We start from the raw sequence: 25,234 nt of genomic DNA, 5'->3' as shown, positions 1-25,234 counted from the left end.
TGCTCCCAGCGGCCAACGACGACAACGGGTGGCAGTTCACCACGTATCACATAGTGGACACCCACATGAGTGGGAAGGCGCTCTTGGTGGTGTACACGAACGAGCCGGTCTCGGTGGAGAGCTCCATCCAAACTATGGAACAGTTGCTTGCTGAGGACAAGTACCAAGTGGTCGGCTTCGACCTGGAGTACACCATCGGTCGTGCCGGGCACGATGAGAAGGTGTCGCTGACCAGTTGTGCGTGCGACATGACGTCCTTGTCTACCAATACCACCTGGCCAGAAGGCCTTGCGAGCGTTTCTCCAGGTTTATCAACAGCTCTGACTACAATTTCTCTACGGTGGACACCATCAACGATCTAAAAGCGCTCAAGGTTTCAGGCTTGAAATGCTAGAATCTTGTCGACATTCAGGACCACTACAAGGTCTGGGGCAGCGACAACAACAAACAGAACTCCCTGGTTGACCTCGCCTCGACCATCATCGACCCCTACTACATGAAGATGAAGGATAACAGAAAGAAGGACAAGAACGCCTGGCACGGTTTCTGGCATGAGAGACTGGATGAACAACACGTCAAGTACGCGGCCAAGGACACGTACACAAGCTACGAGATGTACACGTGGATCGTTCACATGAGGAAGTGTCTTCTTCCTATCCCAGACGAGGGATCGAGCCATAGAGCGATGGCGGGAGCGTCACAAGAAGTAGATTACTATGATCGTTTCTCCTAGTTTAGAATGCATGCAATTGTTTATTAAGGTGTGTGCGAATGATCTGTATAGTCACTTATGTAATTGGATATTTATTTCAGTTATATACATATGTGTGTGTGTGTATATATATATATATATATATATATATATATATATATATATATACATAAACACTATTCTGATCACGGGATCAGAATAATATTCTGATCACAACCTGAACTGCCTGGGTAACTCGCCTGAACTTCCCTCTGTACGAACCCGACCTTCGGGCTATCTTCGCAACCGTGTCTCCCGCGCGAATTATTCCGGTTAGTTGTGTTCTATATGATGTTAGTGTAATCTAGAAACATTTTTTAGCAACTAAATACCCATTTTAAATAGGAATCTCACTAGTTGGCGGATATGCTCTCGGGTTGTGATGAAGTTGCGTTTTTTTGCAATTTTACTGCTTGGGTTGTTCGACCTGAACTTCCCCCTGTGCTAGGTTGAACTTCCGCCAACATTGTCCAAATGAGGCTTGTGATATACCGCTGGAAAGCTATGGACACCAGTATCATGACCCAATTTAAATTTTTGGCAAAATATAAGCGGTTTAAGAGTAGTTTTGAAAACCGTTTTTTCTTAATATAAAAAACGTGAATCGTATTTTCGATCGCATTTCTAAACTGTTTATCGGAATTTGGAAAATAATATGGCATTGGAAAGCTACTGTAAAACCGCTCCTTCCACATGTTGAAAGTTTTCTCTAATTCCCTATGGTTAAAGAGTAATTTGGAAAATCGTAAAATTTCGCAAACCGAACAGCCGAGTTCTTATTTTTGATGTCACTTCTAAACGACTAATCCAATTGAGGCAAATGATATGGCATTCGAAAGCTTATGAAAATGCGCTACTTTCTCTTGTTGAAAGTTTTTCCTAATTTTGAACAGTTTAAAAATAATTTAAAAATGGTACAAGTTCCACCGATTTCATATTTTCGAGCTAATTTTTTAACCATACGTCTGAATGCAGCAAATGATATGGCGTTGGAAAGCTTGAGGAAATGCAAAACTTTTTGGTATATATTGTCTCTCCCAATTCCTTACTGTTTTAAGTCAATTTTGAAAATGGCTAAAAACGTATTTTCGCCGTAATTTCTACAAACTTTACCGGAATGGGGAAAATAATATATCGTTGAAAAGCTGCGGAAAATGTGGAACTTTTTTGTGCTGATGGTTTACTCTGATTCCTAGCCATTTTCATGTAATTTGGGAAACCACGGGATCATCTGTTCTGCCTTTATCGCGAAACAGATTCTTCGAAAATGCACCGCGTGAAGAACTTGAACTTCTCGGCATGTCTACTTGAACATCACTCTGTTTTTCGCGTGGTTTTTTGCATGCAGCTCTCCATCCACTCACCAAAACACTCACCGGAATTGAGCAAATGATATACCGGTGGAAAGCTGCTGTAAACACGCAACTTTCCCGTGTTGATCATTTTTCCATACTCGCGGTGATTTTAAAAGTTTTTCATCTGTAATTCATTCAATGTAGTAGTTGAAATTCCTGCTGTTTTCACGTTGAACTTCTGTGACGTATTTTCGTTTGTAATTTTCTCATCCATTCATTAGTGTTACACAAATGATATTCCTTCTGTACAAATCTCTCTCACAATAATTTTTTTAACTTCTTCCGACGGAGGACTTGAATTTATAACAACAAAACTTTTAGCATTTGCTTTTTTATTCTTTTTTAATAGAAAATGCACACCGTGTAGTACGTGAACTTCTGACAGTTATCAATCTGAACTTGTCCCGGTTACGTGAAAATATCTGAGTTTTTTAATGAATTTTTAATCTCACTTTCTTAATCCTTTTTTATGAATTTTGAAGTGCTCTATTTTTAAAAGTTGAACTTTTTGTTATTTTTTTTTGAACTTCTTGTTTTCATTCTTTAATAACGAGGAAAATCTAAGTTTTCTATAATCATTGAACTTCTCCATCTTTTTAATATGGAATTCCTGGTTTTATTTCTTAATCCTTCTTTATGAAATTTTGAAGCGTTCTATTTTTAAAAGTTGAACTTCTAGTTTTTTATTTTTGAACTTCTTCTTTACATTCTTTAATAACGAGGAAAATCTGAGTTTTCTATAATCATCGAACTTCTATATCGAACCGCTCTAACTTTTTTATTTGAATTTATTTTATGTATTTTTAGAAATATGAAAATTGTGGTTTTGTTAGAAACATCAAACTTCTTTTGTTATTTTGAATTGAACTTATTTGTTTTATTCTTTAGTAACCAAAAAAATTCGAGTTTTTAATTAAATAACAAACTTCTCCACGTTTTTAAATTGTACTTCTTGGTTTTATTCTTCAGTAACAAGAAAAACTGAGTTTTTAATGTACATAGAATTACTCTGTTTTTAAAATTGAACTTCTTGGTTTAATCTTTAGTATCGGGGAAAATCCGAATTTAAAAAAAACAGGGAAAATCTTTTAAAAACTTTTTTTGTTGTTCCCTTATTTTAATTTGAACTTATTAGTTATTCTTTAGAATGAGAATCTGAGGTTTTTATCAACTTCGAACTTCTCTGTTATTTTAATTTGAACTTCTAAGTTTTATTCTTTAGTAACGAGGAAAATCGAGTTTTTTGAACCTCTTTGTTTTAAAATTTTGAACTTCTTGGTTTTATTTTTTAATATTGTGAAAAATCTGAATTTTTTATGGACATCGAACTTCACCATTTTTTAAATTTGAACTTCTTAGTTTTATTGGTTTAACTGGGAAAATGCTTTTTTTATATAAATAATGATACCGTGCCGTTATTTTTAATTTGAACTTCTAGTTTTTATAGAATGGGGAAAATTTTAATTTTTCTAGCCATGTGGATATTTCGATGGTCTGTTCCCTTTTGGGGGGAACTTGTTGCAATGAATACTTTTAGGTTTCATTTTATTACCTTTTCCTCATCTGAACTTTTGTGTTGGCACGCACCTACACACACATACACTCACATGGTTTTAACACACATCTAACCATCAAGATGTTCTAAAATTTTAACTTCTGAGTTTTATTCTTTTAATAGCGAGAAAATTCTGATTTTTTTATAGGCATTGAACTTCACCATTTTGAAATTTGAACTTCTTAGTTTTTGGTTAGTAACGGGAATTTTTTTTATAAACATCAAACCACTCTGTTATTTTAATTTAAGCAAATGATATACCAGTGGAAAGCTCTTGAAAACACGCAACTTTTTCGTGTTGATCGGTTTTTCATACTCGCAATGGTTCAAAATATATTTTTTAATGCGTAAAAATGTGTTTTTAACGGTATACATAAAAACTTTTAAACCATTCATCGGAATATGTCATACAATATACCGTTGGAAAGCTTATGAATATGAGCATCTTTTTCATGTAGACAGACGTTACAATTTTTTGTCATTTGAGAGCAGTTTTAAAAATGGCAAAAACAACGTCGTTTTTTGCCTGTTTTTTACATGTAATTGAAGGTCGGACGTCTCGCACTAGAGATCTTGAACTTCACTGGGAGCAGCACGTGAACTTCTTGCAACAAATATTTTAAGCTTTTTATTTTCTATTCTTATATTCTTTTCTGAAACGCATTCCGTGTAGTACTTGAACTTCCCGTAGTTTTCACCTCGAACTTTTGTCACGTATTTTTGTTCAACCTCTCTCACAAGAATTTTTGAATCTTTCTCGGGCCGAGCACTTGAACTTCTAGCAACAAAACTTTTAGCCTTTGCCTTTTCATTCTTTTTTTCTTCCTACAAATGCACACTTTGTAGTACGTGAACTTTTGGCAGTTATCAATATGAACTTCTCTCGGTTATGTGAAAATATCTGAGTTTTTTATAGATATTGAACCGCTCTACCTTTTTATTTGAACTTTGTGTATTTTTAGAAATGTGAAAACTGGAGTTTTTTTAGAAACTTCGAACTTCTTCGTTATTTCGAATTGAACTTATTGGTTTTACTCTTTAGTAACTAGAAAAATCCAAGTTTGTAAAAATAAATATGAAACTGCTCTGTTTTTTCCAATTGAACTTCTTTGTTTTATTCATTACTAACAAGAAAACTTGAGTTTTTTATATACATTGAACTGCTCCGTTTTCAAAAATTGAACTTCTTGGTTTTAATCTTTAGTATTGGGGAAATCTGAGTTTTTTTACAAACATCAAATAGCTTCATTTTTTTATTTTGTACTTCTTGGTGTTATTCATTAATAACGGGAAAAGTCCTAGTTATACAAACAAAAAATATGTTATTTTAATGTGAGTTTCTTGGTTTTATTATTTAGAAATAGGAAAATGTGTATTTTTATTAAGATTGAACTACTTCGTTATTTTAATTTGAACTTCTTGGTATTATTTATGGAAACAGAAAAGGTGAATTACTTATTAAGATCGAACTACTCTATTAGTTTAATTCGAACTTCTTAGTTCTTTTAGAAAATGCGTAAAATGCATCCCCACTTTCATTAATTTTTCCTTTTGCCTTCGATGACAAAGAGAACATTCTTTTTCTTGTTAGTGTTTTGCAGTGATTTTACTATACTTAAATTTTGTTTTGTGCTCTTTTCAAATTTGTTTGTCACTTGAAGTTCTAAAAAATCACAACTCTCCGATGTTTCACCTTGCATGTTTAAATTTATTTGAACTTGCTGAGATAACACACTCGACCTTCTCGAACACAACATCTTGACCTTCGCAAAAAATAAATTAAAGCCAAAATTTTGACCTACCGAGAATGTACAATTTTCTCCACGTTTTCAAGAATAGCCAAAGCTACATCATCGGATCCGGATTCCAGAGCAAATGCTTTTTCAGAAAAGAAAAAAAATACAAAATAACAAGCGAGATCTAGATGAAAGAATCAGTATTGAGGTGGAGCGATGGAACTAGGTGCAACCAAGGAACATCTGAATTATAGAACGGTGATGAAGACCACCTGAAGGAAAAAATCGGTAGTGGCATATATCTAATTTTATTTTACACGTGACCGTAGCATTGGGACTATCATATGTATATGCAATATGGTTTTGAGGCTAAGGGAGGCCATCTCAAGAATACACAGGATGTGAGATCGCATACCCATGTTAATTTGCACCCCAAAAACAGCACAAAGATCACACACACCCCATTCCTGAACTCTGACAATCTTCCTGCACCTTATGTGACCTTCTCCCTGCCTCTATGGTGACCTTCTTCCTGCCTCTGTGGTGACCTTCTTCCTCCATCTGTTCACGAGGGTAGAGGCACCAGGCGTGGTTCGTCATCCTCCCCGGTCTGCACGCATAGACCTGCCTCTGTGCTGAACTTTTTCATAAGAGTAGCACAATCGACGGAACTTATGATGACCTGAACTTCCGAAGAATACACAAAAAATGCAGAAGATTCAGTGGGGGCGAGGTGATGCACATAACACACTGGACCTTCTCGAACACAACATTTGCATGTTTAAATTATTTGAACTTGCTGAGATACACATAACACACTTGACCTTCTCGAACACAATATTTTGACCTTCACAAAAAAGTTAAAGCAAATTTTTAGCACAGTAGTACAAGCACAACAGAGCATTCATCGAATTTCTATAATTGTCATCTTTGAACTTTCAAAAAAATTGTAGCATCATAACATCTAGGTGCAAAAAGAGTGGGCTGCAATTGAGTCATTGTACCTACAATTTTTGTTGTGTTTAGCAACAAAGTTTGTTCCTAAAACATCACACCGCCTAGTAGAGAGGAAACATCAATGTACGAAATGCTGGTACCATGATGCTACTAGAAAAAGCAGCAACAAGTCCAAGGCTCAAACAAATTAACTCCCTCACTCATTTCCAACCAAACCCCAGTACCACAGTACCTCATATATAATGCCACATAAATCAAAATAAAATACACGCTCAAGTCAGGAACACTCCACATGCAGCAACATGTTTTTGTTCACCATGAATCGAACAGGTTTTATACATCTACAGAAATAAATTGCATCAAAGCCACCGTTAAGATTACAAAAATATTGATAGCAATCTGGAAAACTACAGATGCTGGGGCGGACTTTACATCACCACAACATCTTTGTGTTCTTTGTTGTGAATACATATTTTTGTTCACATCTTCACAGAACACAAGACCATCTTTCAACAAAATGAGCAAGAACAAGATAGTTACTGAGAAAACACGTCCCAAAAATGAAGTCAGGACATCATCTTTATTGTGTCCTGCTCGCTCCTTTTTCACAGCTCATGTCATCTCATCATGTAATTTAACAAGTGGCAAATCACCAACCATATATCTGCAATGCGGACAGTAGAATAGCACTACCGCTCAGGATGTATCTACATCAGCTGCCTGGTTGCCCACGGCCACGGGGTCGACGACGACGGAATGCAGCGCTCCGCAAAATCTCTCCGCGACTGGATGCCCACATCTGCATCGTTTTCACAAGGCAAAACAAAGAGTTTGTGATGAGAGCTGCATGGACGAACATAGTTAGGCACTCACGACACAATTGAGTTTTAGAGTTTCAGTTAGAGCATCCCTTTGCTGTCCGCTAGAGGAGTGTGTAGAGTTTCAGAATTTTTTAGCTCGGTGCCTACTGATTTAGGCTAACCAACCATCTAAGAATTATGTAAAAGTAACTAACAGTAGTACCAGTTTCTAGACAAACTATTTTTACTGAGCTGAAGGTATATATGGATGGTCTAATTTCAAGGCAAATTCACTAGGTATGAAACAAACAGAAGTTCAGAAGAAGCTGGGCAGAAGTGCAAAACATGAAGAACACTCACTGCCGGAAGATTTTGGAGAAGAATTTCCATAGGAGTGGACGCTGATTTTTTGGTGCAGGGGCCTGGACTCAAAGCTCTAGACTAGGGAGGAGGTTGGAGAAGTTCAGAAGAAGTTGGGGGGCGGGGCGGTCGCCGGAAGGGAACGCGGGGGGCGCGCGACTCGGGAGGCAGTCGATCTCGTCGCTGTTGACGTTCCGGCGCCTGGTGTTGACGGGGCCGGCGGAGAGGGGGGCACCGGTGGCGGGGGCCCCGGCCGGTGTGGGAGAGGTGGGGCGGGGCACCGACGGCGGGGAGGTTTGGGGCACGGCACGGCACCGGCGACGGGGAGGTTCGGGGCGGCACGGCACCGGCCACGGGGACGTTCGGGGCGGCGCGGCATCGGCGGCGGGAGGTGAGTGGGTCCAGGGCGGGGCGGGGCATGGGCGGTTGGCGCCGCAGGCGGATCCAGGGGAGAAGGTGCGGCCGGCGGCGGATCCAGGGGGAGGAGGTGGATCCGCGGGAGGATCCGGTGGTAGAAAGTGGCGCGGTGGCCGGATCGGGGGTCGGAGGTGGCGCGGCGGCCGGTTTCAGAGCGGGTGCGGCGTGGCTCGGTGGTGGAAGCGGGTGGGGGAAGAAGGTGGAAGCGGGTAGGGGGGGAAAGGGGCTCTGTTTTTTTTAGTTCGGGAACATCCCTTCGGCTCAGTTATATATATGGAAAATCTATCCTATCACACGGTGGTAGTTACTCCACATGTGTCATATACTACCATATGGTACTATATATAATATTTTATTATTTTAAATATGTTTATATACTATATCTAAGATATTTCAAAGCAAGTTATATGAAAAATTTGCATATGAGTTCATAGTTTTTGTTATATTTATAAAATGCGTACATATTTGTACGTAAAAAAGAGCATACTCAAAACATGGTACATACTACCTAAAAATTAGTATATATACTACCCTATATATATATATATTATTCTTCATGGTCGATCGGGCGAGCCAGACGGCGCAAATCGCACCGCACCGCATGCGCATGGCTCAACCAAGCCTCCATCGTAAATTTCCAGCCTAACAAATGTAATTTTACATCGAGTGATGGTGGGTTCAAGAGCTATGGCCCATACCCTAAAAAATTGTAGCCCACTACCCGAGCAGTTTTCGGCCCCTTCGATTTCCTAACCTAAACTATCTCCGCCGCCGCCCTAGCCGCTCGTCGTATATTGCCGCCACTGTTGCCTCCTCCTCGTTCGCTTACCCGCCGATTGGTGTGTGCCGCAATTTCTTCCTCAATCATCTCGGAACCAACCTCCCTATTCTCAATTAGCTTCTGGTTCGGGGCATTGGGCCCTCGATTTGGGATGGATGGTGCTGAGACGATTTGCCTGGTGGAACCGTGGAAGAAGCGGAGGGCCGAGGCAGCGCGGCTGTTGGTGATAGAACAAGCCATCTATGGGGCACTCCAGGGCGCCGCCAACTTGTTGTCGTAGCTCTACACACTTGCCATTGGTGAGCAGACCCTCTCCTTCCGAGCTGGAGAGCGATGCACCATGGTATGTGTGCCTCTTACGTCCCTTCCTTTCCTTGTCTTTAACGGCAGTGCGCACCACCACTAGCTCTTCGTCGACCCTCCTTGCCACAGCCTTCCAGGCAAGCCTTCCGTTGGGGCCACTACCTCCTCCTGGACCAGGCTTCAGCAACATGCCGCACCTTCATTGACCGTGCATCAAGACGCTGGAGGGTTTGCGGATTTGCACCAAGGCCTCCGTCACCGTCCCCGACTGCCTATCTATATGTGTTTTCTCTCACTCGATTTATTTGTATCGTATGAAATGGAAATGCAATGGACTGATGTATTGGTAATGTAGGATTGTAGATGGTATCTCTGTTATTTTTGGTCTGTTTCTGGTTTGGGCAGAAGAATATGTTCATGTTGTGCAAGAGAAGTGGGAGAACAACAAGTAAGGAAGGGAGATATCAGAGTCAGCAAAGTGGTTGTAGGTGTTACACGCATAGAGAATGTTGCTGCACAATGCATGAGAGGCATATAAATAGTCACAACATGTTGTTTTAGTATCTCAAAATATTTGTCGTCGCAAGATTTTCTTATCATCCTGGCTGTGCTGCGAATTTACCCTTTATACGAATTAATGCTCTTAGGGGCTCCGTTTCATTATGACTATAGCCAGTGCTAGCCTGCTTTTTAAGTTATTTAAGTTCTGATGCTATGGCATGGTGTGTCCACATCTTTTAATCTTTGTCTCTTTTGTGTCATGCTTCTTATCCAATTGTACCTGGCTCAGTTTGATACAAGGCAAGGTTTAGTGTGCATTGAATCAGTATTTACAGAGCTTGACCTTTCTATCTTGTCTCTCATGATACGTTTGATTCACACATGCAGCCAGCAAGTTCATGTGATTATGATGAATTGGGTACATCCAAATTTCCCCTGTGATATCTCTAATTTTTTTTCAGTTTATAAGGCAGTGAAGCCTCGGTGAACCTTCAAGTGCGATATGTTCTTGTTGCTGGCCTCTACCTATTGGTTGGTATGCGTTAGAGAATTGAATATATTCTATTTTTCAGGTCTATGTTAGAGGAATGTATTTTCTTGCAAACTGAATTGGTTTTCTGGACTATTTTAGTGTATGGCTTCAGCACTATTCATTGGATACTTTGTTGCTACAATCCCGGGATAAGTATATTTCAGTCGCTGGAGAGATTGTTGAACAGAAGACATTGATGGAAATCTCTCGCCACCTGCAAGTTAAGCTGTTTGAAGATCAAGTTCGAATATGTACGAGGGGCAGTGATGTTGGGCATGCGAGTCTAGTCGCACCCTGATGTAACCAGTCCAGTAGTGATCTGTTCTGAAATAGTTTTTTTATTTTTCCTGCTACTGGTTAGTTAGTAGCATTCCAAATGAATTTTGTGTTGGGGAACGTAGCAGAAATTCAAAATTTTCTACGCATCACCAAGATCAATCTATGGAGTAATCTAGCAACGAGGGGAAGGGGAGTGCATCTACATACCCTTGTAGATCGCGATGCGGAAGCGTTGCAAGAACGCGGATGAGGGAGTCGTACTCGTAGCGATTCAGATCGCGGTTGATTCCGATCTAAGCACCGAAGAACGGTGCCTCCGCGTTCAACACACGTGCAGCCCGGTGACGTCTCCCATGCCTTGATCCAGCAAGGAGAGAGGGAGAGGTTGGGGAAGACTCCATCCAGCAGCAGCACGACGGCGTGGTGGTGGTGGAGGAGCGTGGCAATCCCGCAGGGCTTCGCCAAGCACCACGGGAGAGGAGGAGGAGGGAGAGGGGTAGGGCTGCACCGAAAGAGAGACGTTCTCGTGTGTCTTGGGCAGCCCAAACCTCAACTATATATAGGGGGGAGGGGGCTGCGCCCCCCTCTAGGGTTCCCACCCCAAGAGGAGGCGGCCAGCCCTAGATCCCATCAAGGGGGGCGGCCAAGGGGAGGATAGGGGGGCGCCTCACTAGATGGGCCCTAAGGCCCATCTGGACCTAGGGTTTGACCCCTCCCACTCTCCCATGCGCCTTGGGCCTTGGTGGGGGGGGCGCACCAGCCCACTTGGGGCTGGTCCCCTCCCACACTTGGCCCACGCAGCCTTCTGGGGCTGGTGGCCCCACTTGGTGGACCCCCGGGACCCTCCCGGTGGTCCCGGTACATTACCGATATCACCCGAAACTTTTCCGGTGACCAAAACAGGACTTCCCATATATAAATCTTTACCTCCGGACCATTCCGGAACTCCTCGTGACGTCCGGGATCTCATCCGGGACTCCGAACAACATTCGGTAACCACGTACAAACTTTCCCTATAACCCTAGCATCATCGAACCTTAAGTGTGTAGACCCTACGGGTTCGGGAACCATGCAGACATGACCGAGACGTTCTCTGGTCAATAACCAACAGCGGGATCTGGATACCCATGTTGGCTCCCACATGTTCCATGATGATCTCATCAGATGAACCACGATGTCGGGGATTCAATCAATCCCGTATACAATTCCCTTTGTCTACCGGTATGTTACTTGCCCGAGATTCGATCGTCGGTATCCCTATACCTTGTTCAATCTCGTTACCGGCAAGTCTCTTTACTCGTTCCGTAACTCACATCATCCCGTGATCAACTCCTTGGTCACATTGTGCACATTATGATGATGCCCTACCGAGTGGGCCCAGAGATACCTCTCCGTTTACACGGAGTGACAAATCCCAGTCTCGATTCGTGCCAACCCAACAGACACTTTCAGAGATACCTGTAGTGCACCTTTATAGCCACCCAGTTACGTTGTGACGTTTGGCACACCCAAAGCATTCCTACGGTATCCGGGGGTTGCACAATCTCATGGTCTAAGGAAATGATACTTGACATTAGAAAAGCTCTGAGCAAACGAACTACACGATCTTGTGCTAGGCTTAGGATTGGGTCTTGTCCATCACATCATTCTCCTAATGATGTGATCCCGTTATCAACGACATCCAATGTCCATGGTCAGGAAACCGTAACCATCTATTGATCAACGAGCTAGTCAACTAGAGGCTTACTAGGGACATGGTGTTGTCTATGTATCCACACATGTATCTGAGTTTCCTATCAATACAATTCTAGCATGGATAATAAACGATTATCATGAACAAGGAAATATAATAATAACCAATTTATTATTGCCTCTAGGGCATATTTCTAACAGTCTCCCACTTGCACTAGAGTCAATAATCTAGTCCACATCACCATGTGATTAACAGTCATAGGTCACATCACCATGTGACCAACATCCAAAGAGTTCACTAGAGTCAACAATCTAGTTCACATCACTATGTGATTAACACTCAATGAGTTCTGGTTTGATCATGTTATGCTTGTGAGAGAGGTTATTAGTCAACGGGTCTGAACCTTTCAGATCCGTGTGTGCTTTACGAATATCTATGTCATCTTTGTGGATGCTACCACGCGCTACTTGGAGCCATTTCAAGTAATTGCTCTACTATACGAATCTGGTTTACTACTCAGAATCATCCGGATTAGTGTCAAAGTTCGCATCGACGTAACCCTTTACGACGAACTCCTTTTCACCTCCATAATCGAGAAAATTCCTTAGTCCACTAGGTACTAAGGATAAGTTCGACCGCTGTCATGTGATCCATTCCCGGATCACTATTGTACCCCTTGACCAACTCATGGCAAGGCACACTTCATGTGCGGTACACAGCATAGCATACTGTAGAGCCTACGTCTAAAGCATAGGGGACGACCTTCGTCCTTTCTCTCTCTTCTGCTGTGGTGAGGTCTTGAGTCTTACTCAATACTCACACCTTGTAACACAGCCAAGAACTCCTTCTTTGCTGATCTATTTTGAACTCTTTCAAAATCATGTCAAGGTGTGCGTTCTTTGAAAGTATCATCGGGCGTCTTGATCTATCTCTATAGATCTTGATGCCCAATATGTAAGTAGCTTTTATCCAGGTCTTCCTTTGAAAAACTCCTTTCAAACAACCCTTTATGCTTTCCAGAAATTTTACATCATTTCGGATCAACAATATGTCATTCACATATACTTATCAGAAATGTTGTAGCGCTCCCACTCACTTTATTGTAAATACAAGTTTCTAACAAACTTTGTATAAACCCAAAAACTTTGATCACTCCATCAAAGTGTATATTCTGACTCCGAGATGCTTGCTCTAATCCATGGAAGGATCGCTGGAGCTAGCATACCTTTTAGCATCCTTAGGATCGACAAAAAATTTCTGATTGTATCACATACAACCTTTCCTTACGAAAACTGGTAAGGAAACTTGTTTTGACATCCATCTGCCAGATTTCACAAATGCAACTAATGCTAACATGATTCCGACGGACTTAAGCACCGCTACGGATGAGAAAATCTCATCGTAGTCAACTCCTTGAACTTGTGGAAATACTCTTTGCCACAAGTCGAGCTTCATAGACGGTAACATTACCGTCCATGTCCGTCTTCTTCTTAAAGATCCATTTACCTCAACAGCCTTACGACCATCAAGTAGTACTCTCAAAGTCTATACTTTGTTTTCATACATGGATCCTCTCGGATTTTATGGCTTCTAACCATTTGTCGGAATATGGGCCCACCATCGCTTCTCCATAGCTCGTAGGTTCAGTATTGTCCAACAACATGATATCTCAGACAGGATCACGTACCACTCTGAAGTAGCACGCATCCTCATCGTCCTACGAGGTTTGGTAGTGACTTGATCCGAAGTTTCATGATCACTATCATAAGCTTCCACTTCAATTGGTGTAGGTGCCACAGGAACAACTTCCTGTGCCCTACTACACACTAGTTGAAGTGACGGTTCAATAACCTTATCAAGTCTCCACCATCCTCCCACTCAATTCTTTCGAGAGAAACTTTTCCTCATGAAAGGACTCGTTTCTAGAAACAATTACTTTTGCTTCCAGATCTGAAATAGGAGGTATACCCAACTGTTTTGGGTTTTCTATGAAGATGTATTTATCCGCTTTGGGTTCGAGCTTATCAGCTTGAAACTTTTTCACATAAGCATCGCAGCCCCAAACTTTTAAGAAACGACAACTTAGGTTTCTCTAAACGGTGTCGTCTCAACGGAATTGCGTGGTACCCTATTTAAAGTGAATGCGGTTTTCTCTAATGCCTAACCCATAAACGATAGTGGTAATTCGATAAGAGACATCATGTTATGCACCATATCCAATAGAGTGCAGTTATGATGTTCGGACACACCATCACACTATGGTGTTCCAGGCGGTATTAATTGTGAAACACTTTCCACAATGTCTTAATTGTGTGCCAAACTCGTAACTCAGATACTCATCTCTATGATCATATCACAGACATTTTATCCTCTTGTCACGACGATCTTCAACTTCACTCTGAAATTACTTGAACCTTTCAATAATTCAGACTTGTGTTTCATCAAGTAAATACACTCAGCATCTACTCAAATCATCTGTGAAGAAAGAACATAACGATATCCACTGCATGCCTCAGCACTCATTGGACTGCATACATCAAATGTATTACTTCCAATAAGTTGCTCTCTTGTTCCATCTTACTGAAAACGAGGACTTTCAGTCATCTTGCCCATGTGGTATGATTTGCATGTCTCAAGTGATTCGAAATCAAGTGAGTCCAAACGATCCATCTGCATGGAGTTTCTTCATGCATATATACCAATAGACATGGTTCGCATGTCTTAATCTTTTCAAAAATGAGTGAGTCCAAAGATCCACCTACATGGAGCTTCTTCATGCGTTCTACACCAATATGACTCAAGTGGCAGTGCCACAAGTATGTGGTACTATCATTACTATCTTATATCTTTTTGGCATGAACATGTGTATCACTACGATCGAGATTCATTTTAGGTGCAAGACCATTGAAGGTATTATTCAAATAAACAGAGTAACCATTATTCTCCTTAAATGAATAACCGTTTTGCGGTAAACATAATCCAATCATGTTCAACGCAAACACCAAATCTCGATGGTAGAGGGAGCATGCGATGCTTGATCACATCAACCTTGGAAACACTTCCAACACATATCGTCATCTCACCTTTAGCTAGTCTCCATTTATTCCACAGCTTTTATTTCGAGTTACTAACACTTAGCAACCGAACCAGTATCTAATACCCTGGTGCTGCTAGGAGTACTAGTAAAGTACACACTCATATAACGTATATCCAATATACTTCTGTCGACCTTGCCTGCCTTCTCATCTACCAAGTATCTAGGGTAGTACTGCTTCAGTGACCGTTCCTCTCATTACAGAAGCACTTAGTCTCGGGTTTGGGTTCAACCTTGGGATTCTTCACTAGAGCAGCAAATGACTTGCTGTTTCATGAAGTATCCCTTTTTCCCTTGCCCTTCTTAAACTAGTGGTTTTACTAACCATCAACAATTGATGCTCCTTCTTGATTTCTACTCTCGCGGTGTCAAACATCGCGAATAGCTCAAGGATCATCATAACTATCGTTGATATGTTATAGTTCATCACGAAGCTCTACTAGCTTGGTGGCAGTGACTATGGAGAACTATCACTATCTCATCTGGGAGATTAACTCCCACTCGATTCAAGCGATTGTGGCACTCAGACAATCTGAGCACACGCTCAACGATTGAGCTTTTCTCCCTTAGTTTGCAGGCTTAAGAAACTTGTCAGAGGTCTCATACCTCTTGACGTGGGCACTAGTATGAAATCCCAATTTCAGTCTTCAGAACATCTCATATGTTCTGCGACGTTTCAAAAAACGTCTCTCGTGCCACAATTCTAAACCGTTAGCATTACTCACTGAACTATCACGTAGTCATCAAAATGTGTATGTCAGATGTTTCGCAACATCTACAGACGACGCTGAGGTTCAGCACACCGAGCGGTGCATTAAGGACATAAGCCTTCTGTGCAGCAATGAGGACAATCCTCAGTTTACGGACCCAGTCCGCATAATTGCTACTACCAACTTTCAACTAAATTTTCTCTAGGACCGTATTTTAAACACTAGAACTAAAGCGTATGACATAATTCGCAAAGACCTTTTGACTATGTTCATGATAATGAAGTCCATCTAATTATGAACTCCCACTCAGATAGACATCCCTCTAGTCATCTAAGTGAAACATGATCCGAGTTTAACTAGGCCGTGTCCGATCATCACGTGAGACGGACTAGTCAAGATCGGTGAACATCTCCATGTTGATCGTATCTTCTATACGACTCATGCTCGACCTTTCGGTCCTCCGTGTTCCGAGGCCATGTCTGTACATGCTAGGCTCGTCAAGTCAACCTAAGTGTATTGCGTGTGTTCCGAGGCCATGTCTGTACATGCTAGGCTCGTCAACACCCGTTGTATTCGAACGTTAGAATCTATCACACCCGATCATCACGTGGTGCTTCGAAACAACGAACCTTCGCAACGGTGCACAGTTAGGGTGAACACTTTCTTGAAATTATTATAAGGGATCATCTTACTTACTACCGTCGTTCTAAGCAAATAAGATGCAAAAACATGATAAACATCACATGCAATCAAATAGTGACATGATATGGCCAATATCATTTTGCTCCTTTGATCTCCATCTTCGGGGCACCATGATCATCTTTGTCACCGGCATGACACCATGATCTCCATCATCATGATCTCCATCATTGTGTCTTCATGAAGTTGTCACGCCAATGATTACTTCTACTTCTATGGCTAACGCGCTTAGCAATAAAGTAAAGTAATTTACATGGCGTTATTCAATGACACGCAGGTCATACAAAAATAAAGACAACTCCTATGGCTCCTGCCGGTTGTCATACTCATCGACATGCAAGTCGTGATTCCTATTACAAGAATATGATCAATCTCATACATCACATATATCATTCATCACATCTTATGGCCATATCACATCACATAGCACATGCTGCAAAAACAAGTTAGACGTCCTCTAATTGTTGTTGCAAGTTTTTACGTGGCTTGTATAGGTTTCTAGCAAGAACGTTTCTTACCTACGTAAGACCACAACGTGATATGCCAATTTCTATTTACCCTTCATAAGGACCCTTTTCATCGAATCCGTTCCGACTAAAGTGGGAGAGACAGACACCCGCTAGCCACCTTATGCAACTAGTGCATGTCAGTCGGTGGAACCTGTCTCACATAAGCGTACGTGTAAGGTCGGTCCGGGCCGCTTCATCCCACAATGCCGCCGAAACAAGATAAGACTAGTAACGGCAAGAAGAATTGGTAACATCTACGCCCACAACTACTTTGTGTTCTACTCGTGCATAGAAACTACGCATAGACCTAGCTCATGATGCCACTGTGGGGAACGTAGCAGAAATTCAAAATTTTCTACGCATCACCAAGATCAATCTATGGAGTAATCTAGCAACGAGGGGAAGGGGAGTGCATCTACATACCCTTGTAGATCGCGATGCGGAAGCGTTGCAAGAACGCGGATGAGGGAGTCGTACTCGTAGCGATTCAGATCGCGGTTGATTCCGATCTAAGCACCGAAGAACGGTGCCTCCGCGTTCAACACACGTGCAGCCCGGTGACGTCTCCCATGCCTTGATCCAGCAAGGAGAGAGGGAGAGGTTGGGGAAGACTCCATCCAGCAGCAGCACGACGGCGTGGTGGTGGTGGAGGAGCGTGGCAATCCCGCAGGGCTTCGCCAAGCACCTCGGGAGAGGAGGAGGAGGGAGAGGGGTAGGGCTGCACCGAAAGAGAGACGTTCTCGTGTGTCTTGGGCAGCCCAAACCTCAACTATATATAGGGGGGGAGGGGGCTGCGCCCCCCTCTAGGGTTCCCACCCCAAGAGGAGGCGGCCAGCCCTAGATCCCATCAAGGGGGGCGGCCAAGGGGAGGAGAGGGGGGGCGCCTCACTAGATGGGCCCTAAGGCCCATCTGGACCTAGGGTTTGACCCCTCCCACTCTCCCATGCGCCTTGGGCCTTGGTGGGGGGGGGCGCACCAGCCCACTTGGGGCTGGTCCCCTCCCACACTTGGCCCACGCAGTCTTCTGGGGCTGGTGGCCCCACTTGGTGGACCCCCGGGACCCTCCCGGTGGTCCCGGTACATTACCGATATCACCCGAAACTTTTCCGGTGACCAAAACAGGACTTCCCATATATAAATCTTTACCTCCGGACCATTCCGGAACTCCTCGTGATGTCCGGGATCTCATCCGGGACTCCGAACAACATTCGGTAACCACGTACAAACTTTCCCTATAACCCTAGCGTCATCGAACCTTAAGTGTGTAGACCCTACGGGTTCGGGAACCATGCAGACATGACCGAGACGTTCTCTGGTCAATAACCAACAGCGGGATCTGGATACCCATGTTGGCTCCCACATGTTCCACGATGATCTCATCAGATGAACCACGATGTCGGGGATTCAATCAATCCCGTATACAATTCCCTTTGTCTACCGGTATGTTACTTGCCCGAGATTCGATCGTCGGTATCCCTATACCTTGTTCAATCTCGTTACCGGCAAGTCTCTTTACTCGTTCCGTAACTCACATCATCCCGTGATCAACTCCTTGGTCACATTGTGCACATTATGATGATGCCCTACCGAGTGGGCCCAGAGATACCTCTCCGTTTACACGGAGTGACAAATCCCAGTCTCGATTCGTGCCAACCCAACAGACACTTTCAGAGATACCTGTAGTGCACCTTTATAGCCACCCAGTTACGTTGTGACGTTTGGCACACCCAAAGCATTCCTACGGTATCCGGGGGTTGCACAATCTCATGGTCTAAGGAAATGATACTTGACATTAGAAAAGCTCTGAGCAAACGAACTACACGATCTTGTGCTAGGCTTAGGATTGGGTCTTGTCCATCACATCATTCTCCTAATGATGTGATCCCGTTATCAACGACATCCAATGTCTATGGTCAGGAAACCGTAACCATCTATTGATCAACGAGCTAGTCAACTAGAGGCTTACTAGGGACATGGTGTTGTCTATGTATCCACATATGTATCTGAGTTTCCTATCAATACAATTCTAGCATGGATAATAAACGATTATCATGAACAAGGAAATATAATAATAACCAATTTATTATTGCCTCTAGGGCATATTTCTAACATTTTGTCCATACTCGTAGTTGTACTTGTAGGGATGGGGTGTAGTGTGTTTTGTTGATGATACATATGCCCCTTTTATATTTAGTTCTTTGGAACATGTTATTATTTCCTTCAACAGTTCAACACTGAGAATTGGTCATGGGCTTTTGGATTGTTGGCATCACTCTTGTGCCGGTGTACTTCCCTAGAAGAAATGAAATGCGGAACTGGGTCACCATGTTTGCTGGGAGCGGTACCATGCTCTTATGGTATGGTTTAGACTGAGGCAAAGCTTTTGCCTCTTTTTGGGAAGAAAACAAATCTGAGACTTGTGGTGGCTGCATTTGTCATACAATGCTCATGCCTGAAATCATTGTTTTTGATTTGTATGGATGATGAAAAATTGTTTCAAGGTGATTACAGTCGAACTACATGAGACAAAACAAAGCTTTGGAATAGTGTTCAAGGATTTTCACACTACCATTTTCAAGGTAGATCCATAGGATAAGAACTATCTTATTTAATATGCCCATCACGCTCAGCAATATTTTTGTGTGTGATAGGGTAGTTAGTCAAAATATTGCAGGAAGATGCAAACAGGAAGAAGGGACCAAGAAATTAACATGATTATTCTCAGATACACGCAACAAAGACACCTATTGACAAGGCTATCACAATTTGCTAAACACACACACACACACAGACACACGAGGCAATTTGACAATCGCATGGAGCAATTTTATTCACAGAATATTTCAAAAGGTAAATGTATTGCACCCCAATCATGTACTATCTATTAGACATCATGAAAAATATAACGGGAAAATATTTGCCTTGGTGTTACAATTTTCACTTGCATTCTGATCTTTTGTCAGACTAAATAACCAAGGAGCGGCTAAATGACTTGTTCCTTCATGGCATAAAAATGCAGAGTTCCCCCGCAAAAAAAATCAGAGTTCTTCTACCGTCTTCTGCCATTCGTAGCTTCGGTCGGGCTTCAGAATTTGCGGCGAGGACCGACAAGTAGAGCAGCTGCACGTGGTTGTGTCCATCCTCGTGGGTGATGATAAGCATCCCGGTGTTTCCATGACCGCTCAACTGTTCCTCGTGGCATAGTCCTTGATGTTGCTGCACCTGCATGCACTCAAGAAGTTCAAACTTAATTACTTGATTCACTTGTCTCTATCATGGATGCACGCACCATGATAAGGTAGACACACCTACGATGTCCACAACTTCCTAGGCCAGATTGACCCTTCCATTGCAGCTAAAGAGGAGATGAGAGTCTCTTCCTCTACAGGAACCCAAGAAGGGAGCTGATCGACCAAGTTGGGGATTTGTGCAAATATGTAGAGGCAGAAGATGAACAATTAAAACCAGTAATGACAACAAAATGAGAATGCAGAAGGTGTTACACGCCAACAAACCTGAACTTTTGAAGTAAGCCTAGCTACACAAGTAGTATCAACAAGTGTGGTGGAATACTGGAACTATCAGCATAAGGAACAACATTGCCTGAGAGCACCCTTCCCAAAGTTGTTAGAAAATACAGATTGACAACCACCTGCAATACAAAGATGCAGATCTCACTGTAAGCTAAATAACATGTATGAAAGCCCAGATGCACATAGCTGATAGGTCAAATATCAGGAGTTGCATGAGAATGAGAAGGCAAATTTGATCTCTTCTCTCCATGCCTTCCATATCAAGAGAATACATTTAGAAATGTGCAAAACTGCAATTGTCACAAAGAAACTCGATGATCTATTAACAAGCAAGAGCTATCAATATGGAAAATTGACAGAAAAATGTAAGCAAGGAATTATATGAACAAGAGTTTCTTCGCATGTCCAGTTACATGCATTACAACAACCCTATGTCAATCTAAAGGAAAATTTTGGATGCAAACTAAATATCAATTGATTTTGTACTAAAATTTGATTCAACGTAACGGAGGAGATAAACTCTACCTTTTCTCTTGACCAAAATATTTTTGATATAAGCAAACACATTTTAAAGCAAAATGCAGGCCAGTAGACACAAATATTCCTTTTTTATCTTCTAGAAATCCATAAATGAACCTTTGTTCACGATGCATCTGCATGTGGTGCCGAATGAATCCTGCAACCAAATCAATTGGATGTTAGGAAAATATCATGGTTACACATTCTGCCATCTTTTTCACGTCAAATAGACCAAACTTTTTCAGTGATCACGAAAAGAAAGAGGAGAGTGGATGAATACATAACTGATCTGGTTCTTAATTAAACCAGGAGAACTCAAAATCTGATTTGCACACATAACTGAAATACAACAAGAACATGGTCATCGTATTAATTTAGAGTCACTTTAACCTTCAGATATGATATTACAGTTCCCAAACAACTAAAAATACAACTGATCTAATGGTCAACTGTGCCCTCAAAAAATTGAGCTACTGATACTCTTCTCCTTTTTTTCAGAAAGATATGCATTGATTGCTCTAATATTATAGGGCCTTAACATATTTTCAAATTTCACATAACATGGTCGTCTCCTTCTGCTCCCATTTGAATAGGCTAAAGGGATCACTTTACATGGAATTGCCTTACCACAATTTACCATATACCCGTTTAGATGTCAAGCTCATCACACACAAAATATTCTAATGCATTATTTATGACAGAAACAAATTCCAGTCTATAGAAATAGGTAGGGATGCCGTGAGAGGGGATGGAGGCAGCCAGGTACGCGAGAGGCAGGGCGGAGCACGAGCTTATGGGCGCATGAGGTAGGAGGCAGTGACAAAACTTAGATCAGACCGATGGCAGTTAAACTATGTCGACTCGTCGCCAGCCGGTGAATTCTCCGGATCCAGATTCAATCAGGGGGACGCGAGAATGGGAGATGACTAGAGGAGACACAAGGCCAACACGACAGCACCTCTCCTATAGAGACGTCACTAACCTCTTCCACCAGCTTGCTGTAGCAGGATTAGTGGATTACACGACGAGGCCGATGGAGGGAGGCGAGGCGTGGGTAGTACTGATCCCGGCGCCTAGTGTTGCGACGGGGACGAGCACCGCCCTAGTGATGAGGTTGCGGTTAGACCCGGCGGCGCCGCTTCTGTCAAACTGAATCCCGTGTCAACGGGAAAGACCCCCTCCACTTCTACCCGGCCACCGTACCTAGCTCACGGCCGTAGCCCGTAGGTTAGAGTGCCCCTGCTGGCCTCCGGAGAATGGAAACCGCCCTGGCTGCGCACGGCATAGATGGTTGGAAGAACTCTCCCACCATCCGTATAATTGGTTTTCTATCCGTAGTAGACAACTAGACATACCCGAGGTAAATTTACCTCAGAAGCATTACCGTGTCTTCTTCTTGCCCACCCGTGAGGTAAATTTACACCGAACAATTTTGTTTCTCTCTCTCTCGTGGCCGTGGTGAGGTAAGTTTACATCGAACGATTTTGTTTCTCTCTGGTGCCTCGTTCACCTAGGGTGAGAAATAACTATTCCGCACCCAGGGTGAAGAATAGGACAAATTTTATCTACCACCAGTGGTAGTTACCACCACTTGAGTTTTGTATGTTGTATGTAGTATCTATCAAATCGAAGAGTATGTACGCGTAGTATGTAGTATATAAGAATGTTTAGGTACTATATATACTATTTTTTGGTAGTATGTATCATATTTTGAGTATGCTCCTTTTTACGTACAAATATGTACATATTTCACAAATATAATAAAAATTATGGGTCAACTTGCAATTTTTTCATGTAACTCACTTTGGAGTATCTTATATATATTATATGAATATACTTAAAATGTTAAAGTAGAATATATACTACCACATGGTAGTATATGGGACATGTGGGGTAACTACCCCAAGGTGGTAGGATGGATTTTCCTATGGACAAATGTTTACTACAATCAGTTACCACCACTTGCGTTTTCTATGTTGTATGTAGTATTTATCGAAACCGAGAGTATGTACATGTAGTATGTAGTATATAACAATGATTAGGTAGTATATATACTAATTTAGGTAGTATGTACCATGTTTTGAGTATGCTCTTTTTTACGTACAAATATGTACGTATTTCATAAATATAACAAAAATTATGGGCTCATATGCAATTTTTTCGTGTAACTTGCTTTGAAATATCTTAGATATAATATATGAACATATTTAAAATAAAATAATAGTATATATAGTACCACATGATAGTATATGATATATGTGGGGTAACTACCACCGGGTGGTAGGATGGATTTTCCCCATATATGTGTGTGGTGGTGGGTAACACCCGAAGAGTCTTATTCTGCACATCTATTTCTTATTCTGATAATCCATACATCCCTCTACCAAAAAAACAGCACTCTCTCACAACGAAACCACCCACCCTCTCTCCGACCTTCTCTTCGTGCCCAACCCCCTCCCTCCCACCTTCTTCCTCCTCAGCCACCTCCTCCCACCATCTCTCCACCTTCCTCTGCCAGCACCGCCAGGGGCTCGTGCCTCCCTCTCCCTTCCCCACCTTCGCCCGCCACCACCTTTCCAGGCACCCCGGCCGCCACCACCTCTCTAGGCGCCTTACCCGCCTCCACACCAGGCACCCCCGCGCGACTGCCGGCGCAGATCCAGGCGCGCCGCCCCCAGGCGCCCCACGCGGCTGCCGGCGGGGACGGGATCAGACCGCGCCCCACCACCTTCCACCGAGCCTGTTCCGGCAACTCACCACCCCACCCGACCAACTAACCCTGCGCCGCCCTCTGCATCGGATCCGGTGAGATCCGGTGCTGCATGCCTCCCATGGCCGGATCCCGCTCCGCCAAGTCCGGATCAAGCCGAGCCGCTCCCGGCGCGAGCCGCCGCGGCCACCACCGAGCGCTGCCCCTGGCCAAGCTCCCGCGGGCGTACTTCACCTTCTGTTCTCCGGATCAGTGGACGGGGAGCTCCCGATTATTCCTCTGCTCGTTGGCTTCCCACCAGATCGAGGCGTTTCGTACTCGTCGCCGGTTCCTGGCTGTTCGGCTAACCGACGATCTCCTACACGCAAGAAGAGGAGGACCTCCACCCCAAGCCCATGTGCAGTTCTTTCCGCCACACATCATGGACGAGCGTCGTCGTGTTTTTTTTGTAGAATCGTTTGTGTTTTTCTTACAGGGGCAAAATTGTTTGTAGCTCACTTCGTCGCCCTCTGAAATTTGTGGCGTGGTCGGGTGCAGTGCAGCAGGCATGTGCGTGCAGTGCGCCAGCGTGGCCGGAGTGTTCACGCCCCATGTCATTTTGCAGTGTATAACTCCTTTAATTTTTGTTTTCCACAATTCGGAGGCAAAGATGTCGCAGTGTGGTTCGGTGCTAGTTGTTCTTCTTCCACGGGTCAAACGAGCGAAGAAAAGTCGGGGTCAACACCACTCTTCTGCATGTAGTGCACTTCATCTCATGAGTGGTTTCAGTTTAGAGCGCGTGTGCGAGCAGAGGACATGTGCTTGCAGTTGAGAGCGTGTGTGCGTGCAGTGCGCCTGTTTTGGTTCACTTATTCATTTTTCTACGGGGTTCACTTTGTGTGTAGCAGCTCATTACCCCTTTGTATGAAGTGCAATTTATTTCGTGTGTTTCAAAACTCACTCCACTAAAATCAACACCTGCAGTGTGTTTGGTCCTCAGATGTGGTTCACTTTTGAGAGTGATGTTGTTCACTTGCGCACAACATTGAAATGCGATTCTTTTAGCAAAACAATAAAAAATTAGTGTGGTTCGCTTAAATATATGTCGCGGTTCACTTGCCCCGTCTGTGCGGTCGACTCTTGTTCATAAAAACGTTGAAAAAGACAACAAAAACTTGTTTGAGAAAATCTATGCCCGACAAAAGAAATCATGAAGTTCACTTGACTGTCTGATGTAGTGTAGTTTTCATCCGATGTAGTGCGGTTTTCTGTCGGGTGACGTTCACTCGCCAATTTGGGTGTCTACGCCCGACAAAAGAAATCATGAAGTTCACTTGACTGTTTGATGCAGTGATGTTTTCGTCTGATGCAGTGCGGTTTTCTGTCGGATGACGTTCACTCGTCGATTTGGGTGTCTACGCCCGACAAAAAAAATCATGAAGTTCACTTGACTGTCTGATG

At 42.9% G+C, this 25,234-nt stretch overlaps 2 long non-coding RNA genes across 3 annotated transcripts; both read right to left on the bottom strand.

The window, feature by feature from the left end:
- Window positions 1–6,647: 6,647 nt before the first annotated feature.
- Window positions 6,648–8,175, bottom strand: LOC120966399 (uncharacterized). Its single transcript, XR_005760008.3, has 2 exons — window positions 7,515–8,175; window positions 6,648–7,153 (listed from the first exon to the last, which is right to left on the bottom strand). It is a non-coding gene; the product is annotated as an uncharacterized lncRNA (long non-coding RNA).
- Window positions 8,176–19,836: 11,661 nt separating this feature from the next.
- LOC109751295 (uncharacterized) lies at window positions 19,837–22,355 on the bottom strand. 2 transcript variants are annotated; one of them, XR_005760007.3, is made up of 6 exons: window positions 22,067–22,298; window positions 21,370–21,423; window positions 21,091–21,241; window positions 20,548–20,684; window positions 20,341–20,436; window positions 19,837–20,254 (listed from the first exon to the last, which is right to left on the bottom strand). It is a non-coding gene; the product is annotated as an uncharacterized lncRNA (long non-coding RNA). The 2 variants fall into 2 exon arrangements; XR_002230079.4 differs by lacking the exon at window positions 21,370–21,423 and having other exon boundaries at window positions 22,067–22,355.
- Between the last annotated feature and the right edge of the window lie 2,879 nt (window positions 22,356–25,234).

Source organism: Aegilops tauschii, chromosome 6, assembly GCF_002575655.3.
Source record: "Aegilops tauschii subsp. strangulata cultivar AL8/78 chromosome 6, Aet v6.0, whole genome shotgun sequence".
In the NCBI taxonomy this organism is placed as follows: domain Eukaryota; kingdom Viridiplantae; phylum Streptophyta; class Magnoliopsida; order Poales; family Poaceae; genus Aegilops; species Aegilops tauschii.
The sequence above is the reverse complement of the archived record's forward strand: the minus strand, read 5'-3'. Positions and strand labels throughout refer to the sequence as shown.